The sequence below is a fragment of the Pipra filicauda genome, unplaced genomic scaffold (assembly GCF_003945595.2).
Source record: "Pipra filicauda isolate LSUMZ 115617 unplaced genomic scaffold, ASM394559v2 scaffold127_size2900866_pilon, whole genome shotgun sequence".
Taxonomy (NCBI): Eukaryota; Metazoa; Chordata; class Aves; order Passeriformes; family Pipridae; genus Pipra; species Pipra filicauda.
The window spans coordinates 116,637-130,049 of record NW_024103740.1 but is presented as its reverse complement, the minus strand read 5'-3'; the positions used below and the strand labels follow the sequence as shown (position 1 = coordinate 130,049).

General features: G+C 37.6%; 1 long non-coding RNA gene across 2 annotated transcripts in view; it reads right to left on the bottom strand.

The window, feature by feature from the left end:
* LOC113982704 overlaps positions 1-13,413 on the bottom strand; it is a 49,695-nt gene that overhangs the window by 21,934 nt on the left and 14,348 nt on the right. The window contains exons 1-3 of one of the 2 annotated variants that reach the window (XR_005566754.1): positions 9,357-10,111; positions 8,846-8,922; positions 6,523-6,588 (exon numbers count right to left, since the gene is read on the bottom strand). This is a non-coding gene — a long non-coding RNA (uncharacterized LOC113982704). Of the gene's footprint in view, positions 1-6,522; positions 6,589-8,845; positions 8,923-9,356; positions 10,112-13,413 lie in introns of those variants that run through there. The other variant, XR_005566753.1, reaches the window with a different exon arrangement.

The window sequence follows — 13,413 nt, the reverse complement described above, 5'->3', positions numbered from 1 at the left end:
CCTGCTTCACAATTCATAGAAGAAAAAAACCCAACTCTAAAGGTCTGAATTCAACAAAACACAGCATAACATCTTAACCAAATAAAGCATTGCCCTACATTCTGATTTGCAGACCTCAAAATAGAAATTAAATATTTTACTTCAGCAATGTGGCAAATTTACTTCCTAAGACAAAAAAACTTCAAAAAAGTTACTTTATCTGGGTACTCCTTCCAACCCTACAGCAGAAACTGTAGAATGAGAAACTGTGACCAGAAGTGATGAGATACATGATGTCAATTAGTGGGGGCCACATTCAGTTACTGTCGTACAATGGCATAAATAAGTGGAAAAGATGACAGAAAAAAAACTATTTCCAATGTTGTTTTTTCTTTTGGATGAACTGAGTTTGCACAGAGTTACAAAAACGAACTAAAATTTTAAGGCCAGAGTACAGGCATGGCATGCTCCTAAGAAGAATCTGTCTGTTTGTGTCTTCCATATGGTGTACAAACACAAAAATAATGATGTATCTGAGCAAAAATACAATTTTTTATTTGTGAAAAGCAAATTATTATTAAGACGCTTTTCAGATGGCTTTAAAAGGAATGATGATAAAAATAAAGGTAAGAATATAGCAAAAGTGAGATGATTTTGAGTGCTAGACAGATATACAAATAATTTCCTGAAAGTTCTCTCAGATATTATTAAGCACATTTTTACCCAGAGAGCTCCATCAGGGATCCAGTGCAGATTGTTAATTAATTCTTCATATTCTCTATGTATGACTACATTAAAGTATTAAAAACCTAGCAATCTGAATTGCAAAATTTGGAAAATTATGCTCTTCTGTCAAGTGAAGATACACAGGACTTACATCATCATTCTCCTCAGTCAGCAGTTACTTCTGTTGCTTGTTTTGTTTAGTCTCTCAAAGGGACAAGGGAAGGGGAACAATATATTTTCTCTGAAAATACTGCTATTAATATATTATATCTACTTCCAAGTATTAAATTCAACTTAGTGTATGCAGTGATCAATAGAAATGAACTTCATGGGGCACTCAATAAGGCAGCAAGGCTGCAGTGATTAAACACCAACATAAGTCACAAGTACTGTTGGCTGTTCTCTCTTTCTACCCTGAGGGGTTTCTCTTGCCTCCTGTACCAGTAGTTTTACACGAGAAACCCAACTGATTTTTTTTCTTATGCATGTAATGCATTTTAATATATAAGTTCAGCAATGATAATTATATCAGTTTAACATTCTACACTTCTCCAAGCTGTGCATGGTCTTCATTTAGCTCCCTTATTTATTATGAGATGCTGCATATGTATATGCACAGGATTCTTACCACATCCCATCACTGTTTATGAATTCAAAAAGCAACTGAGTTTATTCTTTCTTCAGAACAAAGAATGCAGCATGTTATTTTTATGTACCACTAGAAAAAAAACTGATAAAGAGGAAATGAAGCAGGGGAACAGAGAAACAAAGTAAGAAATGAAATCCAAGTTTCTAATGCAGCGATGTAATGCCAAGAAACAGCTCCAGAGAAACTGAGCAACTGCCAGCTTTTCTACCTGTTGCCAAGAAAACGTTGCTGTGTTCACTGATCCTGTAATTAAACTGAGTATGTTCTGAAACAACTTCTGAATTGTGCCATCTCCTGTGAAGGGGGAGGGAGCTTCATTCCTATAATACACCAATAGAAAGATGCTGCTTCTCTAAAAAGTAGGTAGAAGGGCGAGCTTGGTTTAATCATGTACACACATTCTTTAAAGAAAAAAAAGTTAACATTTGGAAGGAGAAATCTTATTGCCTACAGACCTTTGGAGGGAAGCACAGAACTATAATTTGCATAATTCAAAATACTAATGTGAAGGGCAAAAAGTTTTAATAGCCATCCTTTAATGTCCTGTAAAAACAGCAGTCTCACTGCCTCCTGTTCTTTTATCAACATTTTTAAAAAGGGAGTTATTAATTGTAGTGTCTTGTAGTAATTTCTAGCTAGGATTTTTAATGTTTAAGTCATTACAATTACCCATGCTAGGCAATATGTTTGTAGATAAGTCTGTCACTAAATCAGATCACACCAGTACACTGCTGCCACAGTTTGTCTCGTTCAGCCCAATGTTGTTTAACCAAGATTTCCTGAAGGCTGACTATATTCTCTTTACTTCCACTGTAGTCCTCTGGGGTCTTCTGCTAACGGTTTATTTTACTTTGCACAGCTTTTCTCCATTCCTACTTTGACATCTGATGTGTTAAAGAAATGTTGGCTTTTCTTGGCTGAATCATCCCTTGCTCTGTGGCTGGCTGGGCTGGGCAGGACAGGCCCTCTCAGACATCAGTCACACAGAATCTCATAACAACTGGGCTTGGAAGGGACCTCTGGAGATCATGTAGCCCAAGCCTCCTGCTGAAACAGGTCCACCTGGAGCAGATAGCACAGGATCGCAGCTTTATTGCATCAAGAAATGTCTGGATCACCTACTAAACATGTGAGAAAGCCCTTGTTTCCAAGACAGTTCCAAATATTCAGCAGAGGAAATTCGGAATCCCAATGGAGGACACCTGAGTTTCCCCTTAACTCCACAGCTCCTTTACTCTTTCTCTATGATCCTAAGCACACTCCTACCAAACCATTCCAAGTAAAAGCATCCCTGTAAAGTCTCACTGCTTCTCTGAACTGCAGTCAGCTCATCCTTAGATTCAGAGCTCAACAAATCAATGCAGTCCAACTTCCTTGAAAGGTCCTTCGCATCCCTGGACACTTTGCCACACTCGGTGTGAGCTCTGCTGTTTAAACGACACCTCATGTAACTTTAAGCCACTTTACTGAACTTTCTTTTTAAAGATACAGCGTTTCTGGAACTAAGAGCTACTGTAAGTAAGAGCAGTTTTAATGTAATTTTTGTAATATGAGAGGGAATTTAATTTGTCTCTGTATCTAAATGATCAAATATGAAACATGTTTTGGTTTGGTCATTAGTTTCTCCAATCTTTTTCTTATTACCTATAATTAAGAAACCAAACATTTTATTTGATACGAAGCAGCCCAGAAAATAGCAGTAAAAAATGTCTGCTTGTAAATTAAACTCATCCTCTAATTGCTTTGCTGTAATTTACTAAAATTATCTCTTGTATGCCACCACTTAGACTAATTCTACAAAGAATCCAGGGAAAAAAATAAACAGAGTTCAGAGGAATAATATTAATGATTATCAAGCTCCACTATTTCCAGTTTTACTGTTCATTGTTGTTAATTATCTCAGCAGTGGCTGGAATGATGATTAGGAAGGAAGACCTCAGAAAGCTGATTGAGGAGAGCATGTGTATACTTGGTAGTCAAAATGTAAAAAACAAAAAAAAAGCTAAAAAAAAGCATCACAGATAGTCCCCAAAGATGACCAGTCAGCATGTCTGGGCCAGTCTGTTTGTTGTTCATGACCAGTGCTCATGTTAGTCATTCACTGACTCTGTTCATGTCAGTGAAGCAAAATGTACTCTGTTAAGTTCCACACTTCCAATCATACCCCAAACTGATCCCATGGACCAAGGGTCTGTCTGCTGTAGATCTGGCCAAACACAGTCTTTCATTCTTGTGCTGGACAGAAGTTTATCTACTGGCACAGCATAGCCAGAGCTGAGAACATTCTGCTCGTGACACACTTTTGTCACAATCCCTTCACACCTGTTCATTGCTGTAGCTCTGGGACAGGAGGGACTTGAGGGGAAATACAGCTGTTGCATTTGTGTGGAGATAAGCTGAGAAGCCTTTTGTGCCAGAGGTATCCTATACCTGTCAAGAGCACCTCTCACTGAGATCACATCAGCTCCAGCTGAGGAGTGATTCCAAGCCACAAAGAGAGCTGCTTCCAGAGGCAACTCAGACTTTAGGAAGGTTGAGTCCTGTAAAGTAACTCACTCTGAAAGTAACTTTCTGATGATGACACAGGACCCTAAGATGACTGCACTCAAAAGGTACAAAGCAGCACCTAAAGTCTGTGGGATGAGACGCGGTCTGTGAATCACTGAATGAAGGGCTGTTAACAGAAGAACACTTCCTCCTCAGTGCAATGGAAGTATTTTTCAACTTTACACAAAGATTCTTTTCTTGTTCTCACATGCAAGAAATGCTCGGAGTTGAGGACTCCAGAAGACTTCATCTGTGTTGTTCTCAGTACGTTTTCCTTTGATCCCCTTCCCCGTGCAGCGATAGGACTGTCAGGACGTGCAGGCTGACAGGTTCACTCTGGAGCGAATAGCTGAGCAGAGCTGACACCCACACTCCATTTGGAGGTGGTGAGTTGCTTTGTTTTAACTCTGTTTTGGCTCGTTTAGTTGATGAGTAACAGATCAGAGTTGTTCAGCAGACAGAGAACTCTGCTCCTCATCTACCTCCAAAACAAACTCAGAAGTAAAGCCAGGTCACTCTTAGTTTGCTGCTGGTTCTGTCCTGCTCTCTATTGGTGATGATATCAGCACCATCCACTGCCTTCAGTGGACATGAATACGCCCAGGTGGCACATTAACCATCATTGCTTCTATTCCTGACATCAGCTAATTAATTCTTGTACTTCTAAGCCAAGCTTTGCTGTTCTGACAGTCAAGCAGAGAATGAGCAGTTAGCTGTTGGTGCTGATTCATTATCACCTGTTGTTTCTCAAGCTGTCAGCAGTGACTCCATATGCAGCTCTTTACATTTTCACTGCTGAGCACTTCCACTTGCTATGGACCAAGTGGAAAGAGGTTTCCATAGTACTGTGTCTCATGACCTAATCAACCACATTTTGTGCAAACCGGGAGCTCCTCTGTGTCTTGTGATTCTTTAGTAATTACGTTCTAACATTCAATTCTAGCATTCAAGACACCAAACCAGAAAAAATATATGTACAAGACCCCTTTGTAAAGTCCCACCAAGTTGACCATAATTTTTGAGTATTTTCAACCACCACTAAATCTACAGCAAGAGTAACACAAAAGACTATGCACAAATTTCCTGCAAGGAAGGCCAGAAGGCAGGTGCAGAGTTGTACTGTACCTGTTCAAAGGAGACCGCATTCCATAAATATTGTGTTTGCAGTTGTCATCAGGAGAGCTAATAAAGCTGGCTGGGAGGAACAGCTCAGCCTCTTTGAGCTTGTTTCAGCACTCTCCTCCTACATTTCTGCCTCTTTCCCCGTGCTGTCCCTGACAACAGGAATGCCAGCACACGGGCAGGGATGTGTGTGAGCAGCCACCGCCTTTCTCAGAGGCGACGTGGTACCAGTAAGAAGCATCTCGTGTGAGATGTGACATCTCACAACTTGCACAATGTTCTTAATCACATAATTTGGAGGGGGAAATTCAATCTGGCATACAGCCCTTAATGTATGACCTAGATTGCATTTCCCTAGATAGTTTATAAGAATGTTGAGACATTTTTCAAAAGCCTTATTAAAATTAAAATATACAACTGCCTACCCCTCATTCAGAAAAGCAGCTCCCCTGTTGTAGAGGGAAATCAGACTTGCTTACCATGGTTTGCTGTTCACAAATCCATCCTGTTACTCACCTCCTGCTTATTTTCTGGATGACTGCAAATTATTTTTCTTAGTTTATTCTACAATTTTTTTATTTTTACACTTAGTGAAAGAGAAGTGAGTTGGATCCCTGAATAAAAGTAATATTTGCAGTTAAGTCACAGGAAAGTTCACCTGTCCTTCGCAGTTTGTAACAGCAAAAGACATTTAATTTGATTAAGTGCTTTTAAAATGGATTTGTTTCTCCATTTTTCTTCTTGACCTTATATTGTCTTTAACACGCACGACTATCCTTTACAGCTCCATCAGATTAATTTCTGTAGCAGTTTTGTGTTCCACTGTCTCCTTCCTTTTTGACCATCCTCCACAACATTCAAGTTCTTATTATCCTGTTACTAAACATTTTAAAATCTTCCATGTTATTAAAAAATGTGTTATTAATGGTATTATTATTAAAAATTTGCTGTTCCTACTGCTAATCCTCAAAAGGTTTAAAAAAAGAAAACACAACCAGTTCCTGCCTAAAATCCATTACAATAACATTGTCACATGAGTTATGAAAACTGTTATTTATATTCCAATGGACAGAAGCAAAGCCTTTATAGCTGCACGTGACTTTAAAAAAAAACAAAAACCTTGAGCTTTTTATACCAAGGTATATTTTGATAATTCAAAAATACATGGATTTCAGACAAGCTTTGCAACAGGTGAAACTGTATTTTTTAGAGCAGTAGGGACATTAAATCATCTTTCTGTGAGGCAGGCTGCATACTTGCCATTGTTTTATTAGTCTTATGGCTTAAAATTAATTGCTTGTTGCAGGGAGTTTTGGATTTCTTTTTAACTTCAATCTACAAGCCATTGAAACTAAAAGTGGTTTTTCTCTATGGATGTTTATGTATTACCACACAGGCCATTTGGAACATAACAGTAAGAAGTGCTTTTTATATACTCAGAAGCATTAGTTTATAAGAAAAGATTTGACACACAGTGTATAGGTTAGTTCAGTACTTACTTAACCACATCGGTTGCGAAATGCTCAACTCAAACCAGCTTACACAGGATTTGTTTTAATTTCTCTCTGTTGGAAGAAATAAAACATATAATTTAATCCAAATTCCAATGGCCTGCTCTGATTTTAACAAGGACATGCCATCTAAAATGTACTAATGATGCCAAAAAATGAAACGCTGAATGTTCTTCTATTTATTCTCCGTGTATCATTTTCTCATTTTGGTAATCACTCTCTAAAGTGATGGCAATTGAAAGAATCCAAAACATAAGTTTTTGAAAGTTATTCCTTAATACAGACCTTGAATACCTTTGTGGTGTGGGGTTTCTTTGTACCTAAATGAAAAAATAATTGTCATGATTCTTTTTTTTTTTAATGCCCCACTACAACTGCCTTTTTTCTTACTGAAGATTGAGATAGAAAGCTGTGTTTTTCTCTCTAGATCTCCTGCTAAATATGACAAATGCATTTCATTTGTGTAGAAAGATGAATATGGCTCAATTATGAGAAAGTAATTTTTGGACCTGAATTGTAAGGGATTAACTATTACATTTATAAAGATTTCTGGACTGTTACAGTAAACACTTCTTTGCTCAATGCATTTAGATGACAATTTACTAAGTCAATCTGCAGGGTCATTCAATTACATTTTTAGAGTGAATTACAGAAACAAGGATGTGGAATTCATTCTGGACAGTGCAAAAGAAAAAGTCTTTCTTTTTTTAGTTGCTATCACATAAGCCTATTTCAGAGTCCTAATGAGGACTCTGCCTTCAGAAAATACTCATTGGAAGACTTTCTCAGTGCTTTCTATCAGCGTAAGAAAACAAGAAGCAGCATTTCTATCATGATTCGGGGGGTTAATTTTCCATAGATATGCAAAAAATATTGTTTCTCTAAATCTACACTGTCTGTACAATCTGGGGAAAGAGATGGAAGGCAGAAAAGCTGCCTCCTGGAAGTGACTACTTGAGGGGAAAAAAAAGGTGCCCATTCACTGCGTGGGGATTGACTCTTGAGGGCCTCTTGAGTAACTAACTGAGACTAAATAGCCAATTTTTTAAAAGGTGGGGTGAGAACATTGTTAGAGAAGAGATAAAAACTCTCTTGAGCAAGGATCAGAAGAACAGGCTCTGGTCACAGAAATTACCAGGGAACTGGTCCGTCAGAGACCGATATTTGAATACACACAACTCATAGCTCTGAAATTAATGTGGTTTGGTTTTTTTAATTGGAAATTCCCTAAAACTAATCCTTCAGAACTACAGACAGCTGCATACCAAATGTAAGCCTACAGGCAGCAGGCCAATTTGTACTGTGTAGCACATATGCAGCACTGGAGACTATCATGGCAACAACATTGCTACTACAGGAACTTTTTGTAAGCCTAATGGTAGCAAAAAAAAAATTATTTTAAACTAACATTTACTCTTCAAGTTTCCAGCTAAATGTAGCTTTCACCTGAATGTGTGTAAGGTAATCTCACTTCACCTCCCTCCAACAGTCACATGAAGGATGTACCTTGTCTTACCAAAAAAATTGCTGGAAAGGTTTGACTCACATTCTTCACAAGTAAGAAATGTCCCTTGACATTTAAACTTTTCCTTAGGAGTACACACATGAAGTGCCTATGATATATATATATACACCACAGTACAACTGTGATTTTAAATGCACACATGCATATAAATAAAAGGAGCCAAAAGTATTGGTAACAACAATACCATGTTTCCACAGTGCAAAGCTTGTGCCCAGAAGTTTAGAAATCTCACATTACTCCTCATATTGGGACTGTAAAACATTCAAATGGCACTGCTCATCATTATGGTCCATTTTCAGTCTCATTTGTTCTGCTGCTCTGCAGACCTTAAAGCTCTGCATGGTCTCAAAGAGTAAATTTCATAACCTAAGTGAATTTCTTTAAAAATGGTACTTCCTTTCTAGTGTTTTAGAGCTTTAGGACTACCGTTGTTTGGTTTTAAATCACAAAGCTAAAAGTGTCTCAAATACTCTATGTCATTATTTTATCAATAAAACTTACCAAAGTCTGTATGCCAGGAAGTCAGCAAGTCTGCTCTTAATCACCAGTATACCTGTGAAGCCTTAGGTGTTATTCTGGAAATCACATTCCTGTGTGACAATAATGCTGTTTTAACCTGCAATCACCTTCTGAAGGCACCGCTGAATTGATTCGGGAAAATAAATCTAATTATTTATATATGTGCACTGAAAGGTACCAAACTATCCTAATGTTGTCCAGTGTATCCATTTAAACCAGTTCCTTTTCACCCTTCAGATAACACAGCCAGTTCCCTATTGATATTACCTTCCTGCTTTTGTAAACTTCTGACACCTTTTTCTTCGTTGTTCTCTTTTCTTCTCAACAAGAGCAGCTCCTTCATTCTGTTTGATAAAAGGAGAATGCTGTGACTAACATAGCTCAGAAGTTTAACAACATCTTCAAAAATACCAGTTTCAAGGACTTTTATATGTTAATTTGATAATAAATTCATTTTTATGAATATTGCGCACGTTCAAGGACAAATAAGATTTCTAATAAAGATAGGGGATTGAACTACATGATGTGAAAATTGCTATCAACAGGAGGAATGACAACTGGCCATCACTAGACACTGTAGAGGCAACAGAGGGGCAGGTAGCAGATCTCTGTCCAGAGAGAGATGCCCTTGAAATACAGAAAGCCACAAAATAATAATAGGACAGGTAAAGAAACAGGGCAGATAAAAGAGGGCTGTGGGAGAAGAGCAGGATTTCCTCATTGTATTCAGCAGAGCATTTATTTCAAAGTAGCCTGGATATGTCAAGGGGCATAAGACCTGAGATTATGTAGTGCTTTGGTCCTGGAAGCCTTCTGAACCCAAATGCTTCATTTCCTCCTGAACTAGGTGGGTCAGTGCAGACACCACCATTATGTGCCTCAGAGCAGGACAAGCTCTAGGGCACAGATCAGCCTGGGGAGCAGCTCGTGCCTCTGACATTTCCCAGTGCCAAGCAAGTGCCTGGGAATCACCTTGCTGAATTCGTAAGGGTGGAAAACTCCTCCTGCAGCTCTGAGCAATCAAGATAGAAAAATGTGTCAAAAATCATCCTTTTATATGCAAATACTAGTTTGCTGAAAATGTAAGATAACAAGAGCATACAGTGATTCACAAGTTCTTTGGATTACTGGGAGGAACTTTCAGCTCTGCTTTTTTAAGCACAAGTCAGTATTTCTCAGTGAGCATTCCTGATTAGAGTCATGGCTTTATTTTATTTTTTTACTTTTTTGACCTTTTCTATCTGGGACAACATATTTGTGTTTTGTGAGTTTCCAAGGATGAAGGTTTTATTTCTTTCTTTCTTTCTCCCCATCCTTGTGTGTGTAGGACAAATTCTTTGGGGATGAATAGAAGCTATTTGGCCTACAAAACTTGTCCTTTTTTGGTTCTATCTTTCTCCCATGATGTCATGCAGTTATTTTTCTGAATGACTTCAATGTGTTTGCCTCAACAAGTCTGCTATTTTATTATTATTATTATTATGCATTTCATCTTTTTGAAAGGAAAGTTCCACCCTTTCATGAAAAAAAACCCAAAACAAAAAAACCAAAACACCCTCAAAAACCCCCAAACCAAAACAAAACAAAAAAGGAACAAAAAAACCCCACCAAACAGCAACACATTTTTCTTTTCTCTTTTTTCCCTTTTGGTTCTTCATAATATCTGGGAACTGTATTGTAAGGAATGTATAAGATAGTTCTGTAAAAATCAGCTCTGGGTTTCCTGCTACAGTTTCTGCATTGAGAATCTCTGATAACATCAAACTGACTGTAAATAATGAGTAGGCCTCTTATACAATTTTAGCATTACAGTTTTTCAATCTGTTATTGTCACTATCTCTCTACTCCATTCTAACATTTCATTATTATTTTGAAAGTATATTATATTTGATACAATTATATTAGTAGGAATTAAAGAAAGATGCCCCCCTCCTGAAAGACAAATCCACTAAATTTCCTAAAAAAAGTATTCAAAAGAAAGGAAATTCTAAAAGAATTCTAAAGACTTCTGTAAAAAAAAAAGTTCTGTTGTAACTGGAAATATACAGAGAATTCCTTCTCATTTGGCTTCACAAGCGAAGGGGACAAATTCCAGATTGCTAAAACAGAATTTTTGATTGCTATAATGGAGTTTGCAAATGTGGAGTTCAGAAAAGCTCTGTGGGACAGCAAACCTGAATCTGATAAGAAGATAATTTGTGACACTGACTACCTTCCCTGCCTTGCCTCTTGGTAAAACACAGTTTTATGATTGTTGGCCTCTCAGTGCTAAAATAAGCACCAAGTATTTCCTGAGAAGCTTGAGGAAAAGCCTCCAGCACAGCACTTTTTCTCTACTAGTGAGAATTTATAATAGTATTTTGTCTCTTGAGAATAAATAGCATTTAAATGGCTCCTGTGTGCACACTGTGCTCCAAGGTGTCCCGGGTCTGTGCCAGCAGCAGTTGTGACCAGGACCAGCCGTGTCCCTCCCCAGGCAGCACTTCCAGGGCTGGCTGAGCCTCAGGAGGGGACTCAGGACAACTGCCCTGGCCAGGGGCCACAACACTGTGGGAAAGAGCTCCACTGGAACCCCACCACAGACCACTGTCCAAACCTGCCCCTCACATCCCTGCTGTGCTCTGTGACATGGCACTGTTATTTATATAATATTTTAAGTCCTTACAAATATTCAGTTGCTGTTGGCTTATTTCCCCTTTATCCACTCAAGCCCTTGACACACCACAGCTGTTCAAAGATTCTTTTTTAATCTTGAAATTATTTTCATATTTTAAGTTAAATTCAAACCCACACATACCCAGGTTTTTGATTTTTCTCATTTCTTGAAAGCCCTATGAAACTCAGATATATCCATTATGAATTTTCATCCATTTTGACATCAGATATATTCTTCTGTACATTTGATCACTGACAGAATGACACACCTTTGCAAAGTCCCTTAACTAGCTTTTAGATTTGAACAATTTCATATCAAACATTTGGATTCAACACTCCACAAAATCCTGAGTAACTTCAGAAGTTTAAACCAAGACTTTTCATTCCTCTTCCATATTCCCAAATCACTTGTACAAAATAATGCCCCTCTGTTAGGAGCTCTGCTCTCTGAAACCCTTTGTATGTGCTGTGGCTTTATTTGTATTATCTCACAGTGTGCTCATTTCTAACCCAGCAGGTAAAGGCAAGGAGGAGCCCTGGAAATAAAACAGGAGAAATAAAACCTTTGTGCTTTTCTTTCGTGTTCTTCAATACCTGTCTAGAAAAAGCCCAGAAGAAATGCACATTAGAAAGGCATACAGGAAAGCTGTCAAAGATTTTGATTAGGCAAAGAAAGAACCCAGAAAACACAGTCACACAAATATTTGCACTATGGGAATGTGGTAAGAGAGTCTCTCTCTGGTTATCAAGATAAATTATGTTGTAACTGCCATTTCTCTCATTCTCCAAGTTCTCAATGAAATTCAGCTGGCTAAAATCTCAAGCTGCTCAGACTGTGGTCTCTCTCAGGAATTGCTCTATGTAATAACTATATATTTTTTCTTTTTTTCTTTTTTTTTTTTTTAAATTCATGCACTTTTATTCCCTCTCATGCAAAAAAAGAAAACACCTCATTCTGCAAGGGAAAATTTAAAGAGTGGAATTCAACATTTACACTTTTTTTATTCACTTATAAATCATGCTTTATGATAGCAATGCATGGGATTGTCTATTTATTTCTTTTTCCACTAAACTGAGAAATTCTGCTTTATATTTTCTGCATATTTAAAATACAGCTGTGTTCCTTACTACCATAAACAACCAGTAACATCCAGAAAACCTGCTTAGCTTCTTACTGGAGTATATATCAAGCTGTTAGAATATTTATGTTGTGGAGTAGAGGGGACGTGGAATAATTACTCACTAAATGGAACATTTAGAAAGAAAATACAAAATCAAAAGCACAGAAACCCCTCCACCCTTTCTTTTCTGTCTATTTAGTCACAATTTTCTAACAGATTGCCCATACAGGTCAACTGATATAAATTACAAACTGTAAATTTACATAACATGCTATGTATTAGTCATTTCATATTTTTAACTTATAAATCATCTGGTCCTCTCAGGAAATACACTGTTTACTGAAAAGATGTTTTACAAAAAGGAGTGGATTCAATAGGTATTGGAAGCTGCAGGATGCAAAGGATGCAGCAAACTCACTGGAGTTTAATTCTGACCCTGGCTTATCAGAAAGTCAGTTATCCAAAGTATTTTGAATTACTAGAAAAATAGTATTTTCCTGAGACTGATAGGAACTGAGAAACTTTTTAGCACAACTGGAGAGAGTTTTTAGCAGATAACCACAACACTGAGGAGCTTGCTGGAATCCCAGAGGTACCTCTGCCACTTTGTCACACTCAGCATGAATCATCTGTAAGAAAAATAGTAGTTGACTTACAGAGAATATTTTTCTATTGCATAAGCTTTGCAAAGATTCAATAGGCTCAGGAGACAACCCTAATCAATATAAAATAATTGTTTACATGTGGATTATTTAATTCTAAATATTATGTTTCTGTCAATAAAAATGAAAGCATAAAATAAAAAGCATCTGGAGTCAATAGGCAGAAATTTTTGGGGCCTTATTCACTCCTTTGTGGCACTTGACACATATATGCACTTCTGTGCAAACTGTAAGTAAAACAAAGATTGTGTACTCAGTGGTTCTAACAGTTATTGGCATTAATTTTATCTGTTACGTAACACACACTGGAGAGAGCACAAGGTGAGAGGTGATTTTTACTTGTTGATTCCCCTTTACAAGTTACATATGTAGCTTTATATGTGCATTTGTGTGTGCT